The sequence below is a fragment of the Poecile atricapillus genome, chromosome W, assembly GCF_030490865.1.
Source record: "Poecile atricapillus isolate bPoeAtr1 chromosome W, bPoeAtr1.hap1, whole genome shotgun sequence".
Taxonomy (NCBI): domain Eukaryota; kingdom Metazoa; phylum Chordata; class Aves; order Passeriformes; family Paridae; genus Poecile; species Poecile atricapillus.
The window spans coordinates 63,031,630-63,045,131 of record NC_081288.1 but is presented as its reverse complement, the minus strand read 5'-3'; the positions used below and the strand labels follow the sequence as shown (position 1 = coordinate 63,045,131).

Genomic DNA, 13,502 nt, shown 5'->3' with positions numbered 1-13,502 from the left:
TCCTTCGCCCACCCCCGTGCCCCCTTGTACCCTGCCAGGACCGGACCTCCGGAGTCCCCCGGCGCCCTTCTCGCCACCTGCGCTGCCGAAGGGACGGGCAGGGGCTCCCTTGGCCCCACGGCGCTGGCCGGAGAATCCTCCCGCAGCCCCCCCGCCAAACTTCCCCCTGACCGCTGCGGGAAGGAGGGGGACGACCAGTACCCCCCACCCCCGCGAAAGGCCGGCGCGTTCTTGCCTCCCGACTGCACGCACACGCTCCCCAAGGATGCTGCCTCGGCTGTGGCCCGGGCCGCGCAGCCCCTCTGCGGGGCCGGGGGACGCAGTCTCCCCTCCCGCCGGAGGCGGCCCCGCACCGCCCCCGCTGACCCGCGCCCGCGGCGGGAGGGGACAGCCCGCGCTCCGCCGCAGCGCAGCCCGGCCGCGGGCACCGAGCACCGGGGCCATGCAGCGCCGCCGCCCCGGCGCATCACCGCTCCGGCCGGGCGGGGAGGAGGCAGGGCCGGCAGTGGGGGATTCCTGGCCCCCCAAAGGAGGTGGGGGAGGCGGGGGAAGGGAGGCAGGGGGGAGGGGAGGCTGAGTTCCCGGAGAAGGAGACGATCGTTCGCACAAAATCCTGCCTCCTCAAACCAGCCCCGGCGGGCAGGGTACGTATTTGGGGGGGAGGGGGCCGCCCCGCTGCCCCCACTGGGATGGGGGTCGGGGTTGGGGTCCGGACGGCTGCCCCGGGCTGGAGGATCGTGCGCAGGGCCCGTTCCCGGTGCAGGATCGGTGGAAGGCGGTGAGCTTCGACCGCCTCCCCCGGCTGGGGACCGAGGAGACGGGGGGGGATGGGTCCGCCTGTGTTGCCGTGCGAGGGTCTGAAACCCCCCCAGCCGCACCCCCCACCTACCCACCCCCAAGCGCGTCAGGGCTTTGGTTCTCCCAACCAAGCTTCCACTTGGCTTCTTAAAAAAAAAAAAAAAATTTAAAAAAAATTATATATATATATATATATATATATATATATATAATATCTATGCCCCAAAGCTAGACAGAGTGAGGAGGACGGGGGGTGGGGGGGGACGCGAGGGGGGGAAGGGCTTTCTGAGGATCAGGAGAGAGGCGGAGGAAGAGGCGCCGGGAGCCTCGCAGCATCCCGTGCCCCGGCCCCGCGGCGCTGCTGCCGCTGGCCGTGCGGAGCGGGGTGCGGAGCAAGGTAAGGGCTGGCAGCGCACTCCGGGGACCTTGCCTGCCCCTCGGGGGCTGCTCTCCCCGGCCGTGCGAGCGCTCGCTGGCCAGGGCAGGGCGGGCGCTGCCCCGCCGTGCCCCGCCGGGAAGTTACTTTGTTCGCAGAGTTGCCGCGGAGGCCGAGCTGGGACCCCCGGGCGCTCCGGCCGCTTGTCCCTCGCGTTCCCCCCACCGTGCTCAGTGTCACCAGCCAACACCGCGAAGAAAGCCCCAGCGGAAAAGCCGTGCGCGCCTTCCCCAGTAGTTTTCCTCGCATAGCCGGGGGAAGGGGTGATGGAAGAGGAAGAACTTCCCTTTGTCGTAGGAGAGGATTGAGTGACCTCCAAAGTTTTGTTCCGGGAGGAAACCGCTCAATAAGTTTGGTAGGATTCATGCCGATTTGCATATAATTTATTTCTCTTGTTATTTGGTATCCAGCACGCTCAAAGCAGTAGAGCAGACCAAAAAAAAAAAAAAAATAAAAAAGACAGACTGGGGACGTTTCGGTAGAGATTTCATTTCTTTTTAGTGCTTTCTTAGGATTAGCATTTTCTATGTTGTACTTTCAGATAGGTACTGTGGAATACATTTATAAATGGGTGTGCTTGTCCGTGGGTAACACAGATGGTTTGGACGGGAAACGTGAAGAAACTGGGCAGGTTTTAAACATTCCATTCTCTTTGGTGGAAGATCAATAGTTGAAGATTCCTGCTTGCACAGTCTGATACCTTGACAATATTATCATTGAGATATCTGCTGATAGTGTATGTATTGATAGCCTTTTCAACTTCAGTTTAATGAATTTTGTGGTTGATTTAGACTAGTGTAAAGGAGCTTTGGATATATCCATATATGGATATATGATAATGTATATTTGGATAAATGGATAACTAGGAATGATTATTAAACTTTGCAATTGGCCTGTGATGAAGTGAACACTCCGTTTTTCTAAGGTAGCTATTTAAAATGCAAGGCTACATTTTAACAGTGTATATCTGAAATGTGAATACCAAAAAATCACGCATCTTTTGAGAAGACCAGTTATGGAGTCATTGTAAAATGGCAATCTGTGTTACACCTATTCGTAATAACAGTTTTGTGATGCCAGACACTGTAAATTCTCTGGTAGTGTACTACAAAAATGGGGAGTGGAACTGATTTCTATCTGTATATGGATTTCTGAAATTATTAAATGTAGTAGTTTTCCCATGTATGATACCTATGTGAACTGATTAATATTAGTTACTACCCAGGTATGTTTAAACAGTTTTAGCTTGGCTTTTGAGTTTGTTTCATTGTCTCAAATGAGACATAACAAATCTTTAAAATTTCTTGCTTGTACATTATCCTGCCCATCTCCTTTATTCTCTTCCTGATCTTCTGTAGTATAATTCAAAGCAGAGTATCTGCAGAGAATACCTGTATATGTTCGTCTGAAGTAAAATGCCCATTTTAAAGATACAAAAATGTTCTTGGTGGACAAGAACCATCCCCTCATGCCCTGTACTAAAACCTTCTGGACTGCTGTTAACAATAGGCTTGCTTTGGTGTTTGTGATGCCAAACAACAAACATTAGAGAATGCAAAGATAAAGCTGGTGCTCTGATCTTTGTTTAAACAGGTTATGGTTTTTATTTAATGCTGCATGGTCATTATGGGAACTGTCAGCAGGAATGTAAAGCAGACTGGAGTACTGATCCGACATACATTAATAGATGACTTTGACACTGACGTTTCTTATTCTTCAGTTAACGGTTCATAGAATACAGTGTTGTTTGTGATCATATTTATTTAATTGAGTGCACTATATGAAATCAGAAGAAATCTGCTAGATTAATGTCCTTCTAGAAACCAAACGTTCAGATCTGCTGACTCAGGTCCAGTCCTCCTGACCTGAAGAGTTTCACAGAAGTGGACTTTTCTATTTAGTAGAACGAGTTGGAGTGTATAAAGACATCATTGGTTTTTAAGTCAGCTAGAGTTCTGCCACTGAATTACAAGGAAGGAGACTCAAATCCCCTGAAACCAGGTAACTGCTTAGTCAATTACCCCGTCAGTTTCTTTTTTTCAGACATATGGAAACAATATCAAATAGTAATTAGAAAGTGCATTCATAATTGATAATTTTAATGCTTTTCATCCATGAGAACAGTTTTCATCTCAGTTGGTTAATAAACATAATAAAAATAACTCAGTGCAGTCCATTTGATTCTTGCTTAATCTTGTTTGGAAAAATTCAGATGGGATGTGGAAGGTAAGCTGAAGGAAAAGCCTTTTCACATGTTTAATTATGTGAAGGAATATGAGGAATATTGCAGCATACAGTATGAGCTTTTAAAATAAGACTCAGTGTAGCACTGGAAACTTTAATTTGGGTGTCCTGGATCATAACATTGGTTTGGGTTCTGTGATCGTTTTCCATAGGTCAATTTCATCTGTCTGAGAGTGTCTGAGAGCAAAGTGGTCTCTATTATTTCTGACTTAAAAGATATGCTTTATTTTAAATCCTGACTATTCAAGGTTATGTTTCAAAATATAAGCAAAGTTGGTAATGTAAGAGAGTTCTTTAAGTTTGCTGGATTGTTATCCTTTAACTTCCTATTAGAAAATCGTATTTCCAGTCAATGTAATTACAAATAAAACAGCATGAGAATATGATGCTCGGGCAAGGTTGCAGTTTCCCTGATAAGTCCTGATAAGATCTACTGCAAAAAGTGGCAGAGCTGTTACAGTACTGGCTGTTCCCCTGCTTCTGCAGTAACCACCTCTGGAGGTAAAGCAGTTCACTCCTGGGCACTGCTCACTGCTTGACCTCGTTGTTGAAGCTGTTAACAAGTGTGACAGTTTTGCCGTGCTTTGACAAGGCAGTGTGAATTGTATTAGGATTAACAGTTAGCCATCATGGTATATGTGTGGCAACTTGCAGTCATAACTGATTTGGGATTCATTACAGTAACCTAAACACAAAATACTTAGCATCTTCCATTCAGTCATGATTTAAAATGCTACAATTTACTACGGGAGTAAAGATTGAGTTCATAATATCATTTAAATATGCTGTATTTTATCTGTCTAATATTAGTGTAGTAAGGGCTCATCTTTACTGATTGAGAGGTGTAATGCAGAAATGCATTTCAATTGCAAGTGTTAGCCCTCATTTGTTACATACTCTAATTTGTACATTTTTGCTAAAACCAAGAGTATATCACTTTTCTTTGCAAGCTTACTTTTTATGTGGTGTGTCCTCTTCACCTTTTATGTGGCATGTCCTCCTTTTAAATTGAATTCCTCTGCCATGCAGTCAGCCCAGCTTTCCTTATGGCATCAAGGGTCTTGTCATTGAACCAAAGACTGAAGCCAGCAGAGCAGCTGCACAAGTAGCATATGAAGGAGGCTGATGATGACTGATATTTTTCATTGTTTTTTTTCCGTGCTTTTCCTAACAGGCTGTTTTGCACAAGCCTCCTTTTTTGCCTGCTCTCAGAATCGCATCACTTCGCATAATATGCTGTGTAACTCGGGCACCCTGCACGCCACTTTATTCCTTATCACCTTTTCCCTTTTCTCACTGACTCTTATCATATCCCATCTTTCCACTTCTGTCTTTTGTAATGCTAATCTTGCATTATTTTTTCCTTCTTTGTAAAAGAAAATGGAAGGAACACAGTGTGCTGGCATTGCACTGATCATTCCTGTGCTACGTTGTTTTCCTTCCATATCCTTTGTTGAGTTTCTGGGGACTGTAATCTGGGGCAGAGACTGTTTTACTGTAGAGCTGTACAGTGTCCAGCATCATTTGCTGCTGGATATCACCTGGTCTGTGGACACTCATAATATATAGTAATAAAAGGATTATTTTGGCTTTGTCATTCTTTGATAGAAAAGGAAAATAATTCTACTTGGAGGTTTTCTATTCTGCATTGCTCTTCTGAGTTTTGTCCTTCAACACTTTGTCTCTAATATGAGTGGATTTTGGTAAAAGTTCAGGACACTTTGCTAAATGTAGTGAGGTGGGGTAAATTAGAGCTTAGCTACTGACAGGTTAACTGTCATGTACCTTCAACAAGAATGACAATAAATGTCAATTTCAACATATATTAGTGGAAACCTCAGGTTTGTCAACATCAAAAAAATGTTCAGATTTCACCATGCTGATCAAGTAAAACAGAAGGGAAAAGAAAATTTTAAAAAAATGTACAGCGAGTCCATTTCAGAACTTCGTTATTTTCCTCCCAGATATTTTTACATTTTGGTCTATATTCACTTTCCGTCCCTAAACTGTGTAGTTTTAATTTAACATTTTTTTGTGTCACATGAAAATCATTTTACCACTGCAAATAAAATTTTTCAAGGTAGTTTTTCAAGCAGCCAGTGAATCAGCTGATGGACAGTGCACAGCTCTGGGAGCCACAGTCCAGGGGTAGCCTTTCTTTATCTCATGTGGACCGCGTAGGGGGGTTCTTTGTGGACAGGACTTCAGGGTAGGAAGAGTGGCTGTTGACCATTTTTTCCTTACATCAGTGCTGGAGGCGATACCTGGAAAAATAAAGGTAACAAACCCAGTGATTCCCTCCCTGGACACGATTCAGATGACATGAAGGGTTTCAACAGGATAGATGCAGCTAAATGAGGGAGAGGTGGAAACAGCAAAAAAAAAAAAAGTAATATGACAGCATACTTAATTTTCAAAGTTTTGTGTATAGAGAAAAAAATGTAGCTGTTAAGGATTTGCTTGTTTAATTTTATAATTTATCTCCAGGCCTTAGAAAAAGAGACACTGATCTCTGAAGTAGTATCACTATAAATGTATTTACATGTGAGCTGAGTTCTACATGCCACCTTTGACTTCTATGCTAGTGCTTTGGCATTTCATTCATCTTGAACTACAGGGATGGATAGGCCACTAAGAGCTATTAGCATCAGATTTCTTTCTGAAATCAGATGAGAATATTGGCAGTAGAATCCACAGCCGAGCGGGTGCTGTTGCACGAAAAGGGAAGACCCTGTCAATTTATTACACACAAATTCCACTGAAATCAATTTGGATAAAGTGAGTGTTGCAGGCAAGTGGCTTTCACCCACAGGGTTTGTAACTGAAATTTTGCTAGGAAAATTTCTAGGAAATGAGGATGGGGCCACACAAAAGATGAAAAGAATATTCTTCAATTAAAAATTAGACCCAACTGTCTTAAATGTGTTTCAGTAATTGCATAGTCTTCTAAGTAAATAGCATTTTGAAAGATTCAGGAGTTTAACCAGAAGACATGCCCAAATTTAAACTGAAATGTAGAATCAAACCCCTACAACCCTAATTTATTCCTGGTACAATGTCCATTTTTTGTAATTTCCCCACATAACTTGTATTTTTGGCTATTTTCCTTTAGAATGAGTATTCTCACTTGGGGACTTCTAATTTTTCCTGTATGAGTATTGTTTACATATGCATTGTTTACAGTAACATAGCAGATTATGTATTACTGCCAGAGACTAAGGCAAATTTTTTAGAGTGAGGAAAGATTTTTGTGGCTCTTAAATATTTATTTTTAATTTCCTTCCCTAGATGTAATTACTTACATAGATTAGGAACCTCTGCAGGTATTTTTAGATAACTGAAGGTAGTACTGAGTGAAAATAGCATATTTTTCAGGAAAAATATTTGGTTTTACTTTAAAAAAAAAGCGTCTATTTAAATATTTCATCAAAATATGACAATGTTTTATACATTCAGGCACTATTGTATGTAGGATTACAATAATGCATTTAACCTAGACAAATACTCAGTCTATTTGTGAATCGTAGAGCACTCCAGTGTCTAAAATATATTGGATATATGGAAAAGCACAAATTCAAAGTGAAAACAAAGCAGTCTTATTAGATTGTGTTGATTTTTCAAATTGAATAAATTAACAGTTTATTTGTATGGATGAGAAATTGATTCAGAAAATGATACTGCTAATGAGACAAAATAAAACTAAATCTTCATAAATAGAACATTCATTTACTGTGTAGTTTTGGGAACCAAGTAGGGAAATGAAAAAAAGTAATTTAAAATCATATGATCATTCAAAATAAGACTGACAAAGAAGGTTTCTAAGTGGTAATTGTTTTAAATGAATATAGAATTGGATTTCTTAGGCAAATGTGCCATTTTTGTATTTTCTGAACTCAGTGTCTGTATCTTTTCCTGAAAGAAAAGCTTGGTCCAAACTGTGGTATACAGTAGGTACAATATATTTTTGGATGAAACTTCACAGAAGTGGATGTTACCACATAGTCCCAAAACCAAAATAATTTATATTATTTCCTATTTGCTGTGTCTGTATAATCTTTTAATTACAGTTGAAACTCACAAGTATGCTAGTGTTTTTCATAAAGAAAGTAATGAGAGAAATGTGCAATATTTATGTTCGAGAGCAAAGGAAGTAACTACTATGAAAAAAAAAAAATCAGTCAAGAATTTTCTCATACATGTACATGACAAGATATTACAACCCGCAAAGGAGAGCAATGGCATGCGTTTTAGAATGGTGAGAAATAGGTTGGGGGGGTTTTGTTACCTTTTTTTTTTCCCCCTAATGTAGGTTAAGGTGATTGAAATTACAAAGAAATAAGAGGTTTTATCTAAGTCACTGTTCTTTTTTCTGTGTTAGAAACCAGATTGCTCAGTGCCCCATAGATCTGCAGTTAACAAATACATGAGATATATGATGAGGCACTGAAGTATTCATTGATACGTGAATTAGGAGATTCTAAACAAAAGAGGACAAAAAGAGTAGGGTTTTGAGGCTTACAGGTAATTCAGAATTTCATTCCCTGGTTTTGCTTATATGAGTGGAAATAGCTATGAGTTCCAGGGCAAAGATACAGTCACAGAACTGAATATTATTTGACGGATAACAGTTATCAAATTTAGATTTGCTGGCACAGAAAACCACCTCAGACATTTTCTAAAAAGGCTTAGAAGTGCATATTTAGTTTTATTTGTATATTTTTTTAAATGCAATGGGAAATGTTCCTATCTCTGACAAATCCTATTCATTTAGGAATCCTAGTGATTCCCTCAGTAGAAGTGTGCATGATCAAATGAAAATCCATGAGTGTCTCCATGACATTTGACTGTACTGCCTTTCCTTTAAAGTCCTCATTTGTCAGGTGAGCACACCAGGCTGCCAAGGAGAGGCTCACTGGTTTTGCTTTTCCAGGACCTGCATTCTGTTTCAGAGGATGAAGAGGAGAGAGCCTCTGGAAAGGCTTTCATCAGCAGCATGATTTCCCTGGCTCATCCTTTCCCACAGAATAATGCATTTTTAGGGTTATTTCAATATTCATTTTCCGGTGGCAGGACTGAAGATAGTAGACTCATTCCATTTATTTGCCTCTATCTGAACTGTCTGAAATGGGTATTTTAGGAAAAACTCTTAGTATTTTCAGCCTATTTCTCAAAGTAAGGATTGAAAATTAAGCCTTCTGATAATGTTTTCATAGTTTTAGTTACTTTCCCATGAAAGTCCTATAAAAATAAGTTGTTTATCACATACCTTCTAAGAAAGGTCTTTTGGTGGACATTTCTCATGACCAGTGTGCTTGGGAAGGTGGTAACTTAATTATGCAATCCCTGATGATTTTTGAGAATCTATAAATACTGGAGTCAGAGAATAAAAGATGGTTTTTTGTTCTGACATTGAGAGTGTTCGTGTGAATCATTTTGTGTCCTTTAGCAACATAAGCGGTTGCTTTTCTAGTCCCAGTATGGTCACTTACTGGTGGTCAGTTTGTAACAAGCATTTTTCAGGAGGTTAAAACAAAAGCAGGAGTTTGTGATAGTGAAGATGGTGGTTGTAAAAATATTATTGTGTTGATTCGGACCATTGATGCAAAGTACTCTATAGTGATTTTTGGGTGTTTAAATAAAGGGTCTACTTCCCCATGTAAGGGATATAATACAGTTTATGAGGGGTGCTGTAGTTTAGGGAAGACCTGGGCCCTTGTAAAAGCGCTTGAAAGAGTTTCTGGTTAGCAATGTCCCAAGATTTGCATGAGAAGCAAGTGTGTCACCACGTCGTCTATCACAAACTCTCACACTCCTCTTTAAGGTGCTTTACTGCTCTTATCTTACTGGCTTTCCCTGAAAAAAAATACAGCTCTGGTGTTTTATAGCTGCACAGAAATGTTTGCTTTTATTTATTTATTTATTTATTTACATACTACATTCTGTAGTATATGTACTTTCATTGCCTCCCCAAGCCCCAGCTTGTCAGGCTGGCTGAGCAAAATGAACATGCTTTCTGTAGCTGCCTCTTTGCCCCTGACCTTGGTACTGCCTAGAGTCCCAGCATTCTCCTCTTTCTTTGTCTAAGTTGTGATGGAAAATCTGATGACATTCCTGTTCAGCTTCTTGCTGGGATGTGCTACAGTCACATTGTGCTTTTTAACCTCCAGATGTTAGCAACTTAGCAAAGTTCATTCCTCAACAGAGAACATCTTTATAGTTTTCTCCAATTAATGTTTTTTTATCTTATTATTATTATTATTATTATTATTATCATCATCATCATCATCATCATCATCATCATCATCATCAATATTTTATCTTGGTTTTTAGTTATTTCAGTGACATCTGCTTGAGCCATGTTGCTTTAATTTGCTTCATGTTGTATTCATATTGTGTGCTGCTGGAATTATTTTCAAGAAGTATCAGTGGTGTTTTTAGACTTGAGAGAAAGGGTGGATGATGAAGAGAACAGTGGGATCAGTGGAGTGAGATATGGCGAGAGATGGTGGACATGAGAGTGAACCTAGAATAAAGCCAAATCTGTGAGTGAAAAAGTGAAATCAAAATATAATATTGGCGTGAAATGAAAAAAAGGAAAAAAAAGATAAATAGGATGCATAAAAAGGCTGGGAAGTTCATGTAGACAGGGAAATATATATGCTGGTGAGATATAACACCAGAAATTTCAGGTTGAAAAAGTAAAAGAAAAAGAAAATCTTAATGCAAAGATGGACTTCATAAAGAAATTTATCTGGGTAGTCCTACCTGCTTCGTACAGTAGTTCTGTGAGAGGTGTTTCAATCCTCACAGTTTATGGCCTGATGTGAAGCCTTCTGAAGGCTGAAGCAGTGTCCATTGCACACAGAGCAGTTTGGGACCCATTTGAATACGCTGGAGAAACAGCAGGAAAATAATGTACAGGGAACATTGCTGCCTTCAATAAGAAGATGGCTTAGCTGATTCAATAGCTTTTTCTCAGTCTGTGATTCCAACAGCCAGGTTTGTGATATTTATTTTAGTATTCATGTTCTTGCAGTCCTTTTTACATTTCTCTGTTTTTCCCTGGCAGACATCCCGCAGCTCCATAAGTCTGGGGGAAGAGGATGGTTAGCATGTTGTTGCTGTGGGGATTTGAGTCTTAACTCTCTGTGTTGGTAATGCTAGGCATATAATTTTAAAACTTGCATGCTACAGAAGCAGATAATTATTTCTCTGCTGCATTTTATACTGTGGTGTTGGAAAGCAATACATTTCAGAATATTAAAAGAAAGAAAAAGTTACAATTTGGGGGACTACTGGAAATGGAAACAGGAACAGGGGAGTAATGGGTGTCAGTCTGGTAATCAGTCAAGCTGGAAGGAGACAGCTTGTTCTGTTGAGCACCAAGAATGTCAGTAGTCAGCCAATCACTTATGCAGGAAGAAAACCATAGACTGAAAGGTAAGGTTCAAAGATATCTGTGTATGTTTCTGAAATGAGCTTGCTATTGAATTATGCTTGCTGATCCTGTGCATTACATAGATGATTTCTGTTTAGCACAGGGCATTTCTATAACTGCTGTTCATTTTGGTTTTTTGGAGGATGTCTCCTTTTCCCTTCCCTTCCCTTCCCTTCCCTTCCCTTCCCTTCCCTTCCCTTCCCTTCCCTTCCCTTCCCTTCCCTTCCCTTCCCTTCCCTTCCCTTCCCTTCCCTTCCCTTCCCTTCCCTTCCCTTCCCTTCCCTTCCCTTCCCTTCCCTTCCCTTCCCTTCCCTTCCCTTCCCTTCCCTTCCCTTCCCTTCCCTTCCCTTCCCTTCCCTTCCCTTCCCTTCCCTTCCCTTCCCTTCCCTTCCCTTCCCTTCCCTTCCCTTCCCTTCCCTTCCCTCCCCTCCCCTCCCCTCCCCTCCCCTCCCCTCCCCTCCCCTCCCCTCCCCTCCCCTCCCCTCCCCTCCCCTCCCCTCCCCTCCCCTTCCCCTTCCCCTTCCCCTTCCCCTTCCCCTTCCCCTTCCCCATTCCTTTAACCTTAACCTTAACCTTAACCTTAACATTAACCTTAACCTTAACCTTAACATTAACCTTACCTTCCTGTTTTTATGATTTTTATGTGTCCAGGGTTGGCAGTGAGTGACTGTCACTGAGCAGAAGGCTCAATATGCTGCTACATATTTCTTTTTCCCTTTTTATTTTTTCATCAAAGGAAATAGGTTGTCTTCCCATTTTTCACCTGTATATAGGGTAAATTTTTTGCTGAGTTTGCTGCCATTCTCTCAGGCTGGCCTGATGGTGTGATTCACTCACTTTCTCATGTGCAAGGGTTGATTCCTTGCCTAAAAGAGTTCTTCAGCACTAAAGGGTGTGTTGAGTTGTGTACTGGATGTGTTTCTGTTCCCAAACAAATTTGTGTTTTGAGTTAGATTGTGTTGGTAAATGCTATTCCGCTACCCCAGAAAGAGGAAGAGGGCCAAAGAGTGGATATTGGGGTACATGCACATTTATCTGCTGTTTCTGCAGCAGATTTGACATCCGACTTGTGATAAGTTGTGAAGGACAGAACCCAAAGAGGAGACTGACAGAAGCTGTTTCCTCAGCTGCTCCTGAGAGCTTCCTAAAGCTAAAGGGAGACTATAGGTCCCTAAGGCAATACCTTAACTTCTTTGAAACCCTGGTTCAGTTGTGTGTAAAATAGGCACAACCCCTGAATTGTAAAAAAAGGCTGTATTTTTTAGGTAGTTTGAAATCCTTATGTAGAGGTGTGGAATCATAAATTATTTATCTTACTGGAGAATATTTCTAGAGGTCACCAGCTCTAATAGTTTCTTTCAAACAGAAGTAGGTTTGCTTAGAACAGTTTGCCCCCTATAAAATCTCTGACCTTGACTATTCAAACTTCTTTACATTTAATAACATTTAATACAGGAAGCTCCTTAGGGAAGGTTCTTCACATCTGCTGTCATAATTTCTTATTTCCTAAATGTAGCAATTTATACTTGATTATTCTTACAAGGATCGTGCCTCCCTTCCCTTCCCTCCCCCTGCTCTGGCTCGTGCTGCTGCTTCTTCTGTAGCCTGAATGTGGCATTTGAGAGTGTTTGAAATCCCAAATTTTCTTTGTTGTTATTCTAGCATTTCCTTACCACTCCATTCTAGGGGAGGGCATGTAGGAATCTGCTCCTTTATTCTGATTCTGTTTTGCTATGGCTTGTTAGTGATAGCAAGTTGTCATCATCTTACAGGCATTCAGCCAGTAACAAAAACCAATCTGAATCTTTCATTTCAGCTTCCTGAGAATAAAATTTTCCCAAACAAAAATACTCTGCCACTTCTTGGAGCACTTAACATCTGCAGTAGTTAAGCAGAGGGCTGCAGCCCAGATTTTTAAAGATGCTTAAGTGCTTGACTGCCACTAAACTGAATTGGACTTAAGTACTCATAAGTAGCTTTAAAAATTTGAGTGACTGTGAAGGTCTCCCTCATCCATCACTCTCAGCAGTGGTCCCTTCAGAATGGCAGAAAGGCACATCAGCATGGTTACAGAAAATACTTCTAGTCCTGCTCTCCAAAACTCTGCATATTATGTAGCATGGCTTTTCATTAAATACATCTTTGAATCAGATTGCTTGTATTCCCTAGAAGAAAAGAGCCCCTGCTTGCATGAAAGTCAATATTTGTCAGACAACTTTTAAAAAGGAAGCAAATTATACTGAAAAAATACCCACCTTTATAGCTTATAATCCATTTTTTATTAAAACTGGGAAGTAAGAATAAAATTCACATTAAATTACTTTCTGCTGTTTCTAGGGGATACTCTTTGCATTCCAGTTAGTTTCACATTGTTCTTTCCCTACCCAGTTTCGGTACTACTGTTCTAGACTTGCATAATCTTTGGGGAAAAATTTATTCCCAAACAAAAAACCTGTATGGATTTTACAGTTTTTTAATATTTAGTAACATTTAACTGTGTGTTAGCCTTGGAGTCACTCTGTTTTCCTGTGAATCCAGAATGCTGGGCCAGTACTGACTGAAAAGTGTTTGAAGAGGGGAGCCCTG

The 13,502-nt window shown here is 41.3% G+C and overlaps 1 protein-coding gene across 2 annotated transcripts in view; it reads left to right on the top strand.

The window, feature by feature from the left end:
* The first annotated feature begins 605 nt into the window (after positions 1-605).
* The window catches only part of LOC131592475 (metallophosphoesterase domain-containing protein 1), a 60,907-nt gene continuing 48,010 nt past the window's right edge, over positions 606-13,502 (top strand). The window contains exon 1 of one of the 2 annotated variants that reach the window (XM_058864006.1): positions 606-644. The gene's annotated coding sequence lies outside the window, so the exon portion shown is untranslated. Of the gene's footprint in view, positions 645-1,090; positions 1,196-13,502 lie in introns of those variants that run through there. The other variant, XM_058864005.1, reaches the window with a different exon arrangement.